The 17,104-nt window shown below is 48.2% G+C and overlaps 1 protein-coding gene across 2 annotated transcripts in view; it reads right to left on the bottom strand.

Moving 5' to 3' along the window:
* LARGE1 (LARGE xylosyl- and glucuronyltransferase 1) overlaps positions 1 to 17,104 on the bottom strand; it is a 514,791-nt gene that overhangs the window by 490,991 nt on the left and 6,696 nt on the right. The window contains exon 1 of one of the 2 annotated variants that reach the window (XM_023509378.1): positions 11,575 to 11,620. The exons of the other annotated variant lie outside the window; for it this stretch is intronic. The gene's annotated coding sequence lies outside the window, so the exon portion shown is untranslated. Of the gene's footprint in view, positions 1 to 11,574; positions 11,621 to 17,104 lie in introns of those variants that run through there. 2 annotated transcript variants of the gene reach the window in all.

Below are 17,104 nucleotides of genomic sequence, written 5' to 3'. Positions count from 1 at the left end.
GCCGGTTGAGCTATAGGCGCCGAGCCAAAGAATGAATCTTAAATGATTCCATTTCCCTCTCTAGTTCCCACGGACACCAGCTATAGGCCACCATTTTATCCACTCACCCCATAAATATTAACTGCGAGCCTTCTATGCCTCAGATGTGTCAAACTACTCCTGCCATCCTCCGCTCCCCTGCAAGTAAACTGCAGTGTAGGAACAAAATGGTAATTCTACAGGGGGAAAAAGGATCGGGCTGGGGAAGGAAGCAGGGGCAGAATTAAGGGTGAGCCGGGAATTATCACATCATTCACTCCAGCGGATGCAAATATGGGGGCCCACCCCACAAGGCATCTGCAATCCAATCCCTCTCACCAAGGGGTCCACTGGTAACAGGGGAAAACAACAGACCCCAGGAACCTAAGCAGTGACAAAAGGCATTGGTGCAGGTACAAACTGCTGGCTTATTAAGGCCTGTTGGACACATGTCCCAAATCCCACAGGCCACCTCTGTCCCTTTACTACACGTTGAGTACGGAGTAAGCTGGAGGCCTGTACAGGTTCCATAGGAAATGCATGAGTAGTCCTCATTCTGTCCCCACATTGGGCTTCTGGAGCCAGCCCTGCAGGCACAGACTGTTTTACAAGTCCAAGGCTATGAGCACTAAGGGTCTGCTCCAGGTCGGGCAGGGCCCACCCGCATCCTCAGGTGCTGACTTCTCTCTGCTTTCTGTTCCACCTCTACCACTCACCTCCTGGAGGCCTCCTTCTCAGAGTTCTAAATCCTGGCTACATACACTGATCCCCTTGGTGCCCAGGATACACCACAAACCAGCTGAATCAGTATTTCTAGCAATGGAACCCAAGCATCTATGTTATAGCTTCCCAGAGGGTTCTAGTTCACAGCCACTTTGGCCCCTCACTCTCCTTCCCACCTGGGGGTAGCAAACTCCAGCTGCAAACTTTATTCCTGAGTGTCTGATCTCCTCTTCCTACTTCAGCTTGAGGTTTCAGCTGAGAACCCCCACCCCATACCATCCCATTGTAAGTCCATGAGGAATGAATTACCAGAAACCTCCAAGTGGCCTCCATATGCAGCAACCCAATGTTTTCTGTTTGTTTGTTTGAGACAGAGTCTTACTCTGTCACCCTGTGTTGAGTGCTGTGGTGTCACAGCTCACAGCAACCTCAGTCTCTTGGGCTCAAGCAATCCTCTTGCTTTAGCCCCACAAGTAGCTGGTCCTATAGGCACCCATCACAACACCCAGGTTGGTTTTCCTATTTTTAGTAGAGATAGGGTCTGGTCTCCAATTCCCGAGCTCAGCTTATCCACCCGACTCAGCCTCCCAGAGTTGCTAGGACTACAGGTGTGAGCCACTATGCCAGGCCTAGCAATTCGATTTTCCAAACAAAACTGGGATGCAGGACCCGACAGACACACCTCTGTACTCTTCCTACGCAAGTTAGGAAGTTAGAGCAAGGACTAACCTCTTTGGACTTCTAATCCTGTTCAGCCCCATTAGAGCTCTGTGTGACCTTGCACAGGGAAGTGAACCTCAGTGCATCCCAGTCCGTTCTCTGTAAACCAGACACAGTGATACCCACCTCATCAGACTGTTAGGAAGACACAATGAGAATCATTAATCAAGTGTTTGACATTCAGCAGGTGCTCAAAAGATGACAACAGCTCTTCTTAATGTACTGTATGGGAGCCAGTTCAAGAAAAGCTTCTACACCAAAATAGAATTTCTGGGACAGTTTAATGGTTTATGGGGACAACAAATAGGGCAGGATATCTGAAATTAGAGCCACCTTGGAGAATCCGATTGCTCACAATTTGTGTTGTGAACATTGTTTTAGAGAGGCAAGAGTGGGGGTTAGGCTGCAGCTAGGGGGCTGGGGAGGAGCAGAGGGAGGAAGAGGGCACCTGCCCACGGGTGGACAAGGCTGGTCCCCTCAGTCTCTGGGTGGGGCACACAAACAGAAGCCAGGGAGAGTAGGAAGAGACTGGGAGGCCAAATTGGCTCTAACCATGAATGTACTTGAGCGTAAACAGAAAAGCAGGCCACCTGCTTGTTCCCAGAGAATAAGAAGAGAAGACAGGAGACCTGATGTGACCAGAGTGAAAAGCCAGGATGGAATAAATTCAAGTACATCTCCTGTGAGGCTGGGTGTGTACATCAGTTATATCTACTCTGACAAGAAATTAACATGATTTTGGTGGCTTGAATCAACATGGAGATCTCACTGTAGCTGTAGCTCAGGCACCAGCCTGGGCATGGCTTAGCTGGCTGGGTCCTCGGCTTAAGTGTCCCGCAAGGCTGCAAGGTGTTCCCAGTGGAGGCAGTGGGGGAGGATCCATCTGCAAGCTCCCTTAGATGCTGGCAGAACCATCTCCTGCCCAAAGACCTGCCTTCCTGCTGTCAACAGGGGTCACCCTCAGCTCCTCCAAGCTGCCCACAGCTTCTTGCCATGTGGGCTCCCCCAACATGCCAATTTCAGCCAGCCAACAAGGAGAGCCCCTGGGGTGAGCCTGCTAGCAAGACAGGTCTCAAATAGCAGACTCTAATCACAGAAGTGATATCCCTTCACCTCTGCCAAGGCAGAAGCCCCTCACCCACCCAAGTGGAAGGGATTACACAAGGGTGTAAACACCAGATGGGGGGACATGGAGCCACCTTAGAGTCTGCCTACCACAGACACTTCATTTTCATTGTGGGAAACATACATAACATCAAATTTGCCATTCAACTGTTTTTAGGGGTACAGCACAGCGGAATCACGCACATTCATACTGTTTGTCGTGTAACCATCACCACCATCCACCTCCACTTGGGAAACTTTTCATCTTCCCATACAGAAACTCTGTACCCGCCAAGCACTAACCGCCCTTCTCACCTCCCCCCTGGTCTCTGGCAATCCCCATTCTACTTTGTCTCTATTACTGTGACTACTCTTGAGACTTCCTAGAATATTTGTCCTTTAGTGACAGACATTTTACTCAGCAGAAGGTCCTCAAAGTTCAACCCTGTTGTAGCATTTGATGGGATTTCCTTTGTTTTTAAGGCTGGATACTAAGCCAGTGTCTATGTACACCACAGTTTGTTTATCCATTTGCCTGCTGATGGACACTTGAGTTGTTTCCACCTTCTGGCTATTATGAATGATGCTGATGTGAACATGGGTGTGCAAATATTCCATCAAGTCCCTGCTTTCATTTCTTTTCATTATACTCAGAAGTGGAACTGCTGGATCATTCAGCTCCACGGATGCATTTGAGGCCAAAGAGCACCTCTCTCTATAGGGTCAGCGTGGCTTGGGAGCCTGTTAAAACTTCTGACAGAGGCATACGGAGAGTAAAGGGTACCAGGTGCCCCACAGCAATGTCACATTATTAGCACCATCTCTCCCTCAGTGACGCCATTGACCTTGTTAGAAAGTTCAAACTTAGTGTTTGCAGCAGTCCACCAACAGGTGCCTGGGGACACGGACACCCTCCACTCCCAAAACCCACCCCTGGCTGGCTCCTAACCTTTGCTACTTACTCTGCATTTTAAAGGAGTCTTTTTCTGTTGCTCTGTCTGAATTTTCTGTAATGACTTACTTGTTCTCTCCTGGTATTCGGAATGAAAGCAAAGGTCTCTCTCAGCCGTGCCAAGAGGCCCAGCACGAGATGTAACGCAGCACAACACCTGCTTTCCCAAGCAGATCTGACAGGGCAAGACCTGGCCAAGATCCACCAGGAGAAGAAACAGTGATGGCCCTGCCTCCTGCTTCCTAGAGGTCTCGACCCAAGCAGCTTAGAGACAGTTTCGCATAAAAGAAGCCAGTGCTTTGCAGAGCTCCCTGGAGAACTTCTACCTTCCTCTCCCAAAAAAGCCCAGGACGAAGCTGGGATGGAAACCTCAGATTGACTCACTCACAACTCCTGAATCCGAACCACCCTTGTTGCAAAGAAAGGTGTGCAGGGCAGGTGGCTACTAGGATCAGAATGACCAGAACAAACTACGGCCTTTAAATCAAGCTGATTCTTTTCGCAAAACCTCGCCTTCCCATCTCTCTGCTTTTGTTTCTGCTTACCCAACAAGCTGCAAGCAGTAAACTCTCCTAAGTGGTCCATGAAGATAAAGTTCCAGGGATCTGTTATTACAGGCAGATCAGGGGCTTCTTCCTGTTGTCTCTAAATAGCACAAACTAAAAGCAGGAGGCAGGCTGGGCCTGGACGGCTGCCGAGGAAGCCCGGCTATCAGGCAGAAGTCAGGACAGGGTAGCATGACGGGAATAAGCAAGGCGGGCCGAGCGGCCTTATCTACATCCTCCCCATCTCAGACAGTGAAGGTGAAATCGGAGGGGGAATGCCAATGAGGCCGGCCGCACGGACAGACAGCCAAAATGGGGCGCTTTATTACAGGAGTCTAAGTGACTGCAAACAGGCCATTATCAAATCTCTTCAGTGACAAAGCTCCGCGTTGAAGGGGACAAATAAAAATAAGTACATTAAACACAATAAATCACAGGGGCCTGTCGTCAAGACCCATTACCCCGGGGGATTACGGGGCTGTTTTCCTCCCGGCTTTCAGCTAGTGGATCCTGGCTCTCCCGTCACTGTTTTAATATTGCAGCCATTACTCTCTGTGCCACGAAGAGCCTGCTGTTTCTCTGTAGTTCTGGGTGGCAAGGGCGTAATTTGTTTTATGATTTGCTTGGGAGGGTAGCTGTTTTATATTCATCTTTAAAAGAGGCATTCGATAATCACAGCAATGAGACCCTGTTCAAAAAAAGCAAGACCCGGTCATGTCATTCCTTCCAGCAGCTGACGTGGCCACCGCTGGAACTACCCGAAAGGTACCCCGCTATTACCAGGAGGGCTGTGAAGTTTCTTCGGGGGCCTACATGCCCGATAACAGCTTCAGGCAGGCTTAAAAGAGCCACTGAATCGTGTGGAAGGTAGGTCAGAGAGACCAGAGGATGGAAGTCAGGCCATCTGGGTCTTACCATTAAACTGGTGTGACCCTGGACAGTTCCCTTGATCATCTGGGTCCAAGTGTCCCCAACCAGCTGGTCCACAGGCCTCTTTGGAGCCCTCAAGATTCTGCCTTCCGATGTGTGTGAAGCACTTTAAGCCAGATAATACTACTTGCTATTTCCTCTTCTCTCCCCTTAAAATCATTTCAAGATTCATCTGCACAGAAAACCAACCAATTATGCAACTGTCCAAGACATCTTCCATCAGTTTCTTCTCCTACCCACGTAGAAACATTCCCTCCTGCCTACTCATTCCCCGAGATGTTGTCTCCCAGGACAGCTAATTGTAAATACTATAAACAACTCTCCCAGTTCTATCCGTCAGGAAGTGTATGGAATGACAGGCACTTAGGGGTAAAATGTGCCATGTGCCCGCTTCCCCAGCAGAAGTGCAGAAGGCAGCAAATTCCCTCCACTCTTCTGCAAGATGGCTGTCGACTCCTGCACGCAGCGTGGAGACATCAACTGTTCTTCCAGGCATCCCCATTTCAATTACATCTAAATCGCACCATGAAAAGAACACTTCTCACGAAGTAACACTTCCAAGTGTGGCACCTTCCAAGGCAGCCACATAGCAAAACTGGTACCAGAACTTCATCGCCCATCGGAGAGGCACTGACAAAAAACAAACCCGCCCAACAGTGCCCAACTCTCAAATACTCTGTAAAGGACTCGGTATCAGAAAAGGTGAAGAACTTACAAGCTCTCTCATGTTAAAAATGCAGGTTGGTCTTATCAAAGTCTGTTGATCAGCCCTCTTGGGAGTGGAATAAGAGGATTCCTTCCAACCAAGCAGTGTCTCGAGCTTTGCAAAATTTGGTGTAAGAACCCAATTCCAAGCAGGTGGAATTAGATATGTGGTAGCTTTTAGCCTAGAACTGCAAATACCAAAGAAGGTAGCTTTGCGTGGACGCATGAGAGCCAGGGTAGCCTAACCCATCACTATAAACCAAGCTGCCCAGAACGAGCACGCAAGCAGGGCCTTGGTCTTCTTCTCCTCCTCCCCTCCCTGCAGCCAGCGAAGCACCTGGCAGCCCACAGAAGGTCAACAACTGTGGAATGAGCAAAGGAAAGAATGAATATAATTATATCGATGATCTTCACCCCTCCATGCTTGGATCCAGGGCCGGGAGCGGTGGCTCACACCTGTAATCCCAGCACTCTTGGAAGCCGAGGCTGCTGGACTACTTGAGCTCAGGAGACCAGCCTGAGCAAAAGTGAGACCCCGTCTCTAAAACTAGCTGGGTGCTGTGGTGGGCACCTGCAGTCCCAGCTACTCAGGAGGCTGAAGCCAGAGGATGGCTTAAGCCCAAGAGTTGGAGGAGGTTGCTGTGAGCTATGACACCACGGCACTCTACCCAGGGTGACAAAGTGAGACTCTGTCTCCAAAAAAAAAAGGAAACTCTGATCCAGGGGACAGGAGTAACACAAACATCTATTTAACATACAAGTGAGATTTCTGCAGTGCTTTGGGCATCTCAAAGAAAACGCCTAGACTGGGAAGAGGGAGGGGGACAGATGTGCTCCCACCTTAAGGGCACAACATAAGGGTACGCGGCACACCTCCTGGTGCGGGACGCAACTACAACGGGGACTTCACCTAACAAATGCAAACATTGTAACCTAATCATTTCTACCCTCATATTACTCCGAAAAACAAAATTAAAAAAAAAGGAAACACCTAGATACACACATATTCAGACAGCAATTTATATTATGCTGCATGTAAATCCTTTCCGTGTCAGGGTGAGGGTTTTTCTTTCTTTCTTTTTTTATTTTCTGGTGTATTTGTTTTGTAGTTCTTTTTCCTGAACCGTTGGAAGTTATTAGGAAGAGGCAAAAGAGAAATGCAGTCTGGGAACATTCTTAGCCTCTGCCCTAAATGAACCTCTTTTGAATATCAAAATGCAGCTCATGAAAATAAACCCATAAAACTAGAATACATTCCCACACTCTCCATGAAAGATTCAGGAGCCGGGACAGATATCTCAGGATTTACATCCAAATTGTACTGCAGGGCAGCAATGACCAGCCAGGGAGGGAAGGAGGACAGAAACTCAGCGGCGTGGACCTCTACGGGGGCATAGCCCTGCCCTCAGCTGACGCGTCACTTGTAAGCCTGGAGCCATCTCTCTCCAAGTTTCCACCAAATACACAGCCCAGGTCAAACACTCGTACTCCTCAAAGGACTATTCATTCACAAACTGCACAGAACACATCATGTCAGACTCAAATGCTCATTAGATAACACACTCCTTGGCCTGAGGAAGGTCCAGTATCCCACAGGGCGTCCAGCTATCACCTCAGGGTTCCATTTTTCTAAGCTATCTTCTCATGAGTCTGTGTCTGATCCTTAGATTAAAGGTGGGGATGGAAAATAGACCATGTCCCCACAAAGGAAAAACAAAGCTCAGACAGTATTTATTATGGGTTGAATTTTATTTCCCCAGAAAGATGCATGTTCAAGTCCTAACCCCAGACACCTCAGAATGTGACCTTCTTTGGAAACGGAGTCTTTACAGAGGTGATCAAGTTAAAAGGAGGTCTTGGGGGAGCCCTCATCTAACACGACTGGTGTCCTTACAAAAAGGGGAAGTTTGCACACAGAGACAGACAAGTCACAGGAGAAGACGGTCCCGTGACCAGAGCCACGCGTCTACTGGCCAACTATCACCAAGGGTCACCAGCGATCACCAGAATCTGGAAGAGGCCTGGAAGGATTCTCACCTAGGGCTGTCAGAGAGAGAACTTATACCTCCAAACACCTTGATTTTGGACCTCTAGAAAAATGAGACACATTTTTGCTATCTTAAGCCCCCGTTTGTGGCACTCTGCTATGGCAGCCATATAGAGAAACTCACGTAGAGAAGGTAAACTCCTTACCCCAGGAGAGCTTGCAAATTTTAACATGGAAATAACAAGAAACCATACTCTCAAAACTTCTTGATCCTGTTGTCCTTTTCTCTCGGGGACTGTCAACTAACTGTTTTGCATAAAGACAATCTATCTGCCAATCAGGTTACACCATCCACACTGGCACAGAAAGGGGATTTTTCAGGCCTTCATCCTGAACATATGTGCACTTTAACCAAGGCGTGTAGCAAATAGCTTTCCAAAGCATTAAGTGCTGAGATCTCTGGATCGCAGGTGAGCAAAATGTGGCTGGAGGAATTTGGGATTTCAACATGAAAAGACCACAGTCTGACAAGCTGCTACCTACTCCCCTCATCTTTTGGGCTGTGATGTTCCATTCCAAACACAGGCAGACCAGACAATGAGCACACAAGCCACATTAAAACAATAATTAACGCAGCAGCAAGAACAGTGACAATGTCCTAACAAAGCAGAACCGTGGACAGATGGGTTTATCATCTGCACAGCCTTAAAGAAGAGTAAGCAGCTCTGGGTGTGGATGGAAAACACTCCAACAAACAGCAGTCCTTCAGCAACACGGGTCGGACGGACTCACAAAATCCCACACTTGCAAACTTTAGTCCCTAAAACACACATACAAAAACAAACCAGGATGGCAGGCTCGGTTCACATACACCAGCGCTGGCACCACGAGCCCCCAGCACAGGACTGGTCCACTGCTCCAGTGGAAAGTGCTGCCTGTGCTGTTGGTGTCAGTATCAGGGTCCTGCCCTATTAGGGCAGCCTCCCACCCCAACTCCCAGATTCCCAGAACTCATTTCATAACCACAGTCCACCCTCAGAGTATATCAGGGACGATGTTACAACTCCAACATGGCGTCACTGAGCCCAGGGAGGAGAAAGGCCAAGTTCTCAGCAACCAATCCCAAGGGCTTTTTGCAAACCCACCCTCGGTTCTCATCTCTACACTCTCTCCCTCTCTACTACTCCCATTCAAGGGAAATGTGCACGAGAATAACAAACTCTGCCTCAATTTGCCATCCCTGAAACAGTTTGCTTGCACTTGCAGACATGAATTTGTTATTACTAATTGGAGTTCCAAATGAAGACTGGACATTCATTTTCAAAATACAAATCCATTCACAGTATTAAAATAACACATGGTGTTTAGGGTCAAATGATGTCCCCTCCCCAAATTCAAACACTGAAGTCCTAACCCCCAGTACCTCCAAGTGTGACTGTATTTAGAAAAAGGGTCTTTAAGAGGTGATTAAGTGAAAATGAGGTCATTAGGGTACGTCCTAATCCAACCTGCTGGTGTTCTCATAAGAAGAGATTAGAACACAGACACGGGAGAGACACCGTGCGAAGACACAGGGAGAAGACGGCCACCTACAAGCCACGGAGGGGCCCAGAGGAGCCACCTGTTTCCAACACCCTGATGTCAGACTTCCAGCCTCGGGACGGGTGAGAAAATAAATTTCTGTTCTTCAAGCCTCCTCGTCCGCAGTACCTTGTTATGACAGTGTAATATAGACGGAATCCCACCATTTACAATCTTTTTTTTAAATATATAAAATCATAACTAATCATCTTTTTTAAAAAGTTACAAAATACACTATCAAGGATTCTATACCATTTCCTTAAAAGTCTTGAAATTACCGAAGCAGAAGGCATCACTGACGCCTTCTGTCAACGGACAGATGGGTGTCCTGATGGGCAAAGTGTTGGCTGGTGTTGGCAGGTGGGGCACACCCAAGCGCGGTAACAGGGCTTAGACAGGAGACCTCTGCTCTGCTTGAGCTTCCAAGACCCTCGGGTTAATCTTCCCTCTGAACATTTTGAGGCTTTCGTCTGCCTGGCTTCTCTTCTGAAAACACCCCTTCCCCATTCTCCAGGCTATCCAAGTAGGGCCAATCCCTCTTCCCCCTACCAGCACCGGGGATGCAGTGTCAGCTCTCCTAACCAGTTCATGCCCAGAATTTCTACCAGATGTACTGGGGAAAGGACGCTGTCCTTTGGCGGTGATGGTGAGGTGGGTAGTATGTAAGCCTGGGGCTCCTGGGGGCAAACCCGGCCATCCCATGGGAACTGGCTGCCTGAGAACCAAGCCCACAGGGAAGACAGCAGAGTGCAGACGCCAGAGTCCTGGAGACACTGTGAGAGGCCACAGATCCAGCCCCACCTGATGCTGCCCCATGTCTTCAGTTACCTGAGCCAAGCTGAATTACTGTTGCAAGTGTTGTTGTCTAAGATCACCACGCAGATTAAATTCCACTCGTGTGTGTCTGAAACAGTCCTCACTGAGGCCTTGGGGCACTCAGGTAAACGCCCACACGTCTAGGCCCATGTGTGAACGGTTCAGCAAAACTCAGAGTATGCTTACATTGTCCTGGAACCCACCTAATCTCCAGCATGGTTAATCCAGAACGCAATGCACAAATTTCAGGAGATGTTGCCATCCCTGAAACTCTGTGGAAAGAAATAGATACTCAGGTGTCTAAGGGCCTAGAAAACAACTTAAAAATTACTCACTCTGAACTTCTGGATCTCAGGGGGAAGTATATGAATACAGTGATCTTCAAGCTTTTTTTTTTGTTTTTAATTTCAGATTAACATGAGGGCACAGACGATTAGGTGACACTGTTTGTGTTTGTTGCAAGTGTCCACATTGTAGTTGTGCCCTCACCCAGGAGGTGAGCCACGTACCCTCCCACTGGGCCTGTTAGGTGAGAACAGACCTTTTCCCCTAATCCTGAAGTTTGAAAACTTTGTACTGCGCTCACCTAGCTGTGGGCTGACATCTGAAGTTTCCATCATAAACTCATTTCTAAGGATATAATTTTCAGCATGTGGTACATTTTACAACAAAACATTTCACATCAGTTTTAAATGGAATCTAGCAAGCTGATAGCCACTATTCATTTTAAACACTTAAGAGCAAGTTATTTTTTTAAGAGCTGAAAACGGTATCATGCCTCAACATGAAAAAGGAGCCCAAAGGCCCTGTTTCTAGCACCAAGTTTAAACAGGTAAAAGATGCCAGAGCAGCCGGGTGGCAGTGTCATAATTAGCAGAAGGGTCCCACACACTAATTTCAAATAGTTCTTTTATTCCGTCTGCCTTGAGGTCTTTCTACCTAGCGCAATGAGCCAGAGTAAGACTAGTTTGAGGGAAAGGATTGTCTTTATCAAAAAAGAGAGGATAGCTAGGAAAGGGGACAGAAGAACTGGCACAAGGTGGACAGATCAATTAGAGAGAAGGTCACCTAGGTGAAACTGATTTCCTTAAGACCATATCTGCATGCTCCATGGAAAGTTTCCCGGTATCCTCAGGGGCACACATGTTCTAGTACAGAGACACTTGGGTTAGTAGATTATAGGACAGAGATTAAAAGCAAATACTCTGCAGACAAAACTAGATGCCAGCCTCCAGGCTTTCTCGCTCAGGCAATCTCTCACTCACAAGTAAGGAAACGTCTCTAAACCTCAGCTTCCTTACCTATAAAAGGACACTTCTCAGTGCCTAGGGTTGTGTAAAGATCAAAGGCCGCTGTAAAGCCCAATTCATAAGCACAAAAGCCGTACTCAGTAAACGGGAGCGATTAATTATTACCACCCAGAATGTTGTTTCAAACACTGTTCATCACAACTTGCTAAAGGGGCTTATTCTATCCCAGGCATCGGATCTCACCTCTCTTACTGGTCACAGCCCAAATTTCCTAAGGAGGACAGGAAACTCTTGACTCAGATGGGAGAGTGTTTGCTTCAGGGCTGCTGCAAATTTTCTGAGACCCCTGGACAGGGCTAAAAAAAAAGAGAGAGACTGTGGTCTCCTTATCGCCAGAAGCCATTCGTTTTCTTATATATTTTTACCTTTTGAGACAGTCTCACTCTGTCTAGGTTAGAGCGCCGTGGCTATCAGCCTAGCTCATAGCAACCTCAAACTCCTGGGCTCCAGCGATCCTTCTGCCTCAGCCTCCTGAGAATCTGGGCCGACAGGTGCCTGCCAGTACGCTGCCTGGCAGTACGCTGCCTGGCTATTGTTTTCTTATTTTATCAAGCAAGGAGGTAAGGGCAAGACGTGTGGGGGTGGCTGGAGAGGGGAGTGGAAAAGCTCTAAATAATAACAACAATTACAACAGCTAATACTTATTGAATGCTTTCTCGACATGCCGCGTCAATTAAGAGATTTAAAGAACTCAAAAATGCTGCGTTTCAACAGGAGTTATAGACAAATCAAAGCGGATGACAGAAGAAAACGGAAAAAGCTAAGACCCGAGAAAGCATCCCTTGGTGTGGATTAAATCAGACCCCCAGTGGAGAAGCCACAGGGCTTCCTATAACCAACAGCCTGTGCCAAGTGCAAGTTCGTAAGATGTTGCCAGGGCCTGGATCACACAGCCCCTCTGACAAGCCCAGGGCTGCTGTCACTCCCCATGATTTGCTGAGCAAACCTATTCATGCAGCACCCAGGCTTGGATTACAAGAACATTGCAATAAAAACCCAAATGGGCCTCGCAAATACTAGAGGCAATACTGAAAATTCTAATATAATGTGGTGGTATGAAGAAATGCCTTGGGGCACAGCCGCTGAGTTCTGCACAAACTGAGCCCACCCTCCTTGCCATTCCCCAACACTGCCCGACAACCTCTCAAGGATAACTGCCATTCTGCATCTGGTTCTTCACAGCATGAGGGATGCTGTTAAACCAGCAGACGCCAGGGTCAAAGTGACCATCAGCATCCAGGGACCAACAGCAGGGTCACTACATGGGGGAAGCGGGAGCAAGAAAGGTACAAAGGTTTTCCAAGTCCTCCCAAGTTCAATACTCAGCCCTTGAGCACTTGGGTGAAGACATTTCTAGGTCTGGAAGAGACGGCCTGGATGCCTCCACCACCATCACCACCATCACTGCCACCACCAGATTCCTTGAGGGCACCAAGAGGTTCCAGGGAGGCCCTCCTGGTAACTGGCAAAGGAGCAATGCATTCTTCAGATACAGGAACAGCAGAGGCACTACTTCACACACCCCGTCACAGCACAGTGTGACACACAAGACTCAGAAAGAAAAGAATGCATTATGCCTGACCAGCACATTTACTGAAATCCAAAACCACCCCCTCCCCAGCTCCACCAGTTACTATACAGACGTGTTCCAGGCATCAAGTAAAACCCTGAAGATGCCAACGTCAGAACGTGCAGTCTTTACTGACTGGCTCCTGCTCCCTGGCAGGATGGCGGGGCTAAAGGACAGAAACTGCAGCAGAGACCGTGCAGCAGCCAGAGTCGGTATAAGGCACAGGTGTGGCTCTGCGCTCAGTACCAGGAAAAGCTCACTCCAAGGACCGCCTGAGCTGGGTTCTGAAGGGAAAAATCTATGTGTCCCAGGCAGATAAGGAAACCGCTCACGGGGCAGAAGGAGATGTGTGCGCACAATTTGGCAGGCTTGGAGAAAACCAACCACAAAGGAAAAAACTATTATCATAAGTTACAGGCTAGTGATGCGTGAAATAAAGGTGGGGGCAGAGGAGACTGCAGAGAAAGGCAGGGGCCAGTTCATAACAGGCTTGGTGTGTCCTCAGAAGAAATCTGGATGCTTTCCAGTGGCTAATAGCCAGTGAGTGCGGTTAAGTACACAGAAGATTCTAGAAAAAACCTCATTCTTTAAGGATTAAAAATAAAGACTCTCTATCTCTATACAGGATTGGACTATCCTATTTGGAAAACTATTATCCAGAATGGTTTACTCCCCAATTCCGAAAGGTGTGCATTGTAATCTCCCAGCAAGCTCCTTCTCAGGTGGAGAAACCCCACTGGTCACAGGTGGCAAGGAAACCGTCTTCTAGGGTGAGTCCAAAACCCAGATGTCAGAGCTCTCAGCATTTTGCTCTCAAGCTCTGCACAGCCACTGCAAAAGCCGCTCCTGAGAGAAGAAGAATTTCCCCTGTGACATCCCTTACCGGGTGTCATCCGAAGCTAGGAAAAAGCTTGTTCTGTAAGCCAGGGCCCATTTAAACCAACTCCCAATAACAGAGGCTCCGGAGAGTGTATTTTCACCAAAGCGGAGCCAAAGGAGAAAGTCCTATTTTAAGAACTGTTGCTTGTGTCATAAGTGGACTTCATTCCAATGCGGCTGCTTTACAGTGGGCAATGAAACCCCATCTCAGGCTTCAACACCAAGCCGATGTTCATGAGCCGATGACTGAGATGGGGGTGGGGGGGAATTCAGAAACTTCCCTCGGCCTCGGTCCCCCTCTAAGCATTCTAGCCCTGTGGCCTTTAGAACGTCATCTCTGAAGTGGAGCCAGAGGCTGTCCAGACACCCCCACCCCAGCCTCCAGCTCTTCCTACTTCAATCTGTCCCCAGCACTATGCAGATTCATTTTCCCACTTCTAGCACACCGCTCTCCTGATCAAAAGCTGCCCTGCTTCCAAAATCCCACAGCCCCAACTTAATTTGCCAACTTCATCTACAGATTCTTGCTGACAGAAAGCCTAACACAAAAGTAAATATCTGCGCTTTTGTCAACCTAACCTCCTTTTAATCCTTCCAATTGGATTTTAATGATCTTACATCCAAACACCCACTTCAAATCCTACCTCTTTCCACTGAGTTTGAGAAGCTAAAGGAAGCGCCCCCTCTGGTTTTCCATCCATGTTCGGCCTGCACACTCCGCAGCCATTCGCTGCAACACCACCTTTCTACAGCTGCCCTGTTCACCTACATCTCCTATTCCTGCCTAACTTACGGCACATTTTTTTCCAAGCTGTCCAACTATGTTCCCTGAGAGCAGGGACAGGAGGCTCTAAAATTAATTTAATAAATATTTCCTGAAGGGTTCCCAAGTGCTAATACCTTAAGATACACCCACAGATACAAGGAGGGGTATAGCCCCAGGGAGCAGATACCGGAGGGAGTAAGACAAGCATCCAGACGGTGGCAGTGCCCAGCAGAAGACACCCTTGGTTTGGTCTGGTGTGGTTTTGTGTTTGGAAACACCTCCTCTCACTCTGGCCTCCCATCTCCTGTTGACTAAGCCCCAAATCTAATATCCTCATCTTCTCTGACTCCTTCAAGGATAAGGATAACTCAACATGTCGTCCCCACTGCTGATTGCCTTTAATTCATGCCTTTTTTATTAGCATTTGCCTCCCTCACCAAGACAAGACCACTGGATGACCATGAGTGGCTTGTGCGCCTGTGGACAAGCCAGGAACTGTGCGTGGCAGGTGTGCTGGCTGGCGTGACCGAAGGAAACTCCCACAAAGAGACAGAGTGTCCTGGCGCCTACAGTCAGGAAGGAGAGAGCTCAACCAGACGGCGACAGGAGAGAGGATGGAGGGCTGTCTCAGGGCACATGGAGCACTCCCACCACACAGTGACAGTGAGCAGCTGGGAGTTCAGTCCCAGCCCTGCGTGGCTCGGGGGAGCTCGGCTTCCACGTCTGAGAGTAGGAGAGTGACGACCCTCAGAGGGTTCCTGTAGGATGAAATGACACAAATGACCCAGGGAGCACTTGAAGAAAGCGCCTTTGGGTGTGCGTCTGACTGAAGCAGAGCGTATGGGAGAGAAGTGGAGGGGCGCCTGGACGGCACAGGGGGAGAAAGCGGAGGTGCAGGCTGCTCTGGTGGGGGCCCTGCTCTACGTAACTCTTCACCTCCCTGGCCTGCGATTCCACGGCTGTATAGTGAAGGTACTGGTCTACGGGGGCTCACAGGTCTCTCCAGCAAGGCAGCTCTGCCTTCCAGGGTGACAGCCCCTCTGTCAGGACCCATGACACCGAGAGGCCCAGGTGGGAGCGGGTCACACAGACAGAGAAAGGGTAACAACACTGACATGGCAGAGGAGAGCTCTTCCCGCTACAACAGAGCGCTTGGTCTCCTCCCTGCATAGTCTCAAGTCCCCTTCAACCTCCTCACATGGGCCCCGCTGCCCATCGATGCCCACATCACCTCAAAATCATCATCACCAGCACAGAAAAATTGTAATTTCCATTATGATTTCCATTACAGTGAAAGAAACGTCTTTCAAGGCATTTTCAAGGCCTCGTGGCATGTGAATTCGAACAAGTTGACAGTACGCTCATTCTCCTCATTCTAGATAAGTTCAAATTCCTACAGATTCAGAGGAGAGAAAACACACAACGCATCTCAGTGTTGGACTCTCCTCGCCTCTGTACGGTGTCTGGACCACAACAATAGTCCTTAAAGAAATTCATTCTGCAAATCCAAAATGCCCTTCGCATTTTTAAAATAAAAGGTTCATGGCCATTTAAGTCTACTGTTATTCACCACCCCCTTCCCTCCAAAACTCCCACCCCAATATTATAAAGCGTGACCGTTCATCCATTCGCTAGATTAATCATATAGTAGTGTGGACACAACTACGTCTGGTAGAGACCTCCTGAGCACCAGCACCACCCCAGGAAGTGGGAAAAGCCCCATCTGCTCAGCACCGTGCCTGCTCCTCCCTGGGTTCCAACCACTAACTGCCAGGCCCAGATGAGAGCGGACATCAGTGCAGGAGGCTGGTACACAAGTAAATGGTGCTGAAATACTAAGGATCTACGCAACTGCTCTGGAAACACAAGGGGAGGGGATGGCCTCAGGTTAGGGACAACGTTAACCTTATTCAGTAACAATATGCGCTTAATGTACCCAAGGCAGCTGCAGCAATCCCTAACAACAGAATAACACTCAATAGTCCATGATTCCCTGCTAAATTTAAATTTTAAAAAAAAGAAAGAAAGAAAGAAATCCCCATGTGCCCGTGTTCTGCTGTAAATCTTCCTAAATTCTAACGCTACCATGGAGAGCTGAAAAGACTGGTAAGCCCTTCTTCCCAATTGACCTTGGTAATTCAGAAAAGGACCATGTTAAGAGCAAAGCTCTCGCAGCAGACAGGGCTCCGTCACCACCTGCACCTGCTGTCTGTCCAAAGCACAGCCCCGTAATGCAACAAGAGAGGCTGGAATTATGGGTGAAACTGCACTTTCAATTCCAGCCCCGGCCTGTGATTACCTACAACTCCAGGTTGCCCAAAATTACCTCTGGAATCTCAAACACCTTACATTTTATTCCATTCCTAGAACAAATTCTTTTTTGGAAACCTTCACAAGACATAAAGGAACAAAAAAAGAAAAAAAAAAAAAAGCCCTACATATTTCCATTACAGTGAAGGAAAAGCCAATAGACAAATGTTTTGATTTTTTTTTTTTTT

This window comes from Otolemur garnettii, unplaced genomic scaffold, assembly GCF_000181295.1.
Source record: "Otolemur garnettii isolate 467f Iridium unplaced genomic scaffold, OtoGar3 scaffold00007, whole genome shotgun sequence".
NCBI classification, from domain to species: domain Eukaryota; kingdom Metazoa; phylum Chordata; class Mammalia; order Primates; family Galagidae; genus Otolemur; species Otolemur garnettii.
Note: the sequence above shows the minus strand (reverse complement) of the source record. Positions and strands in the feature narration are given on the sequence as shown.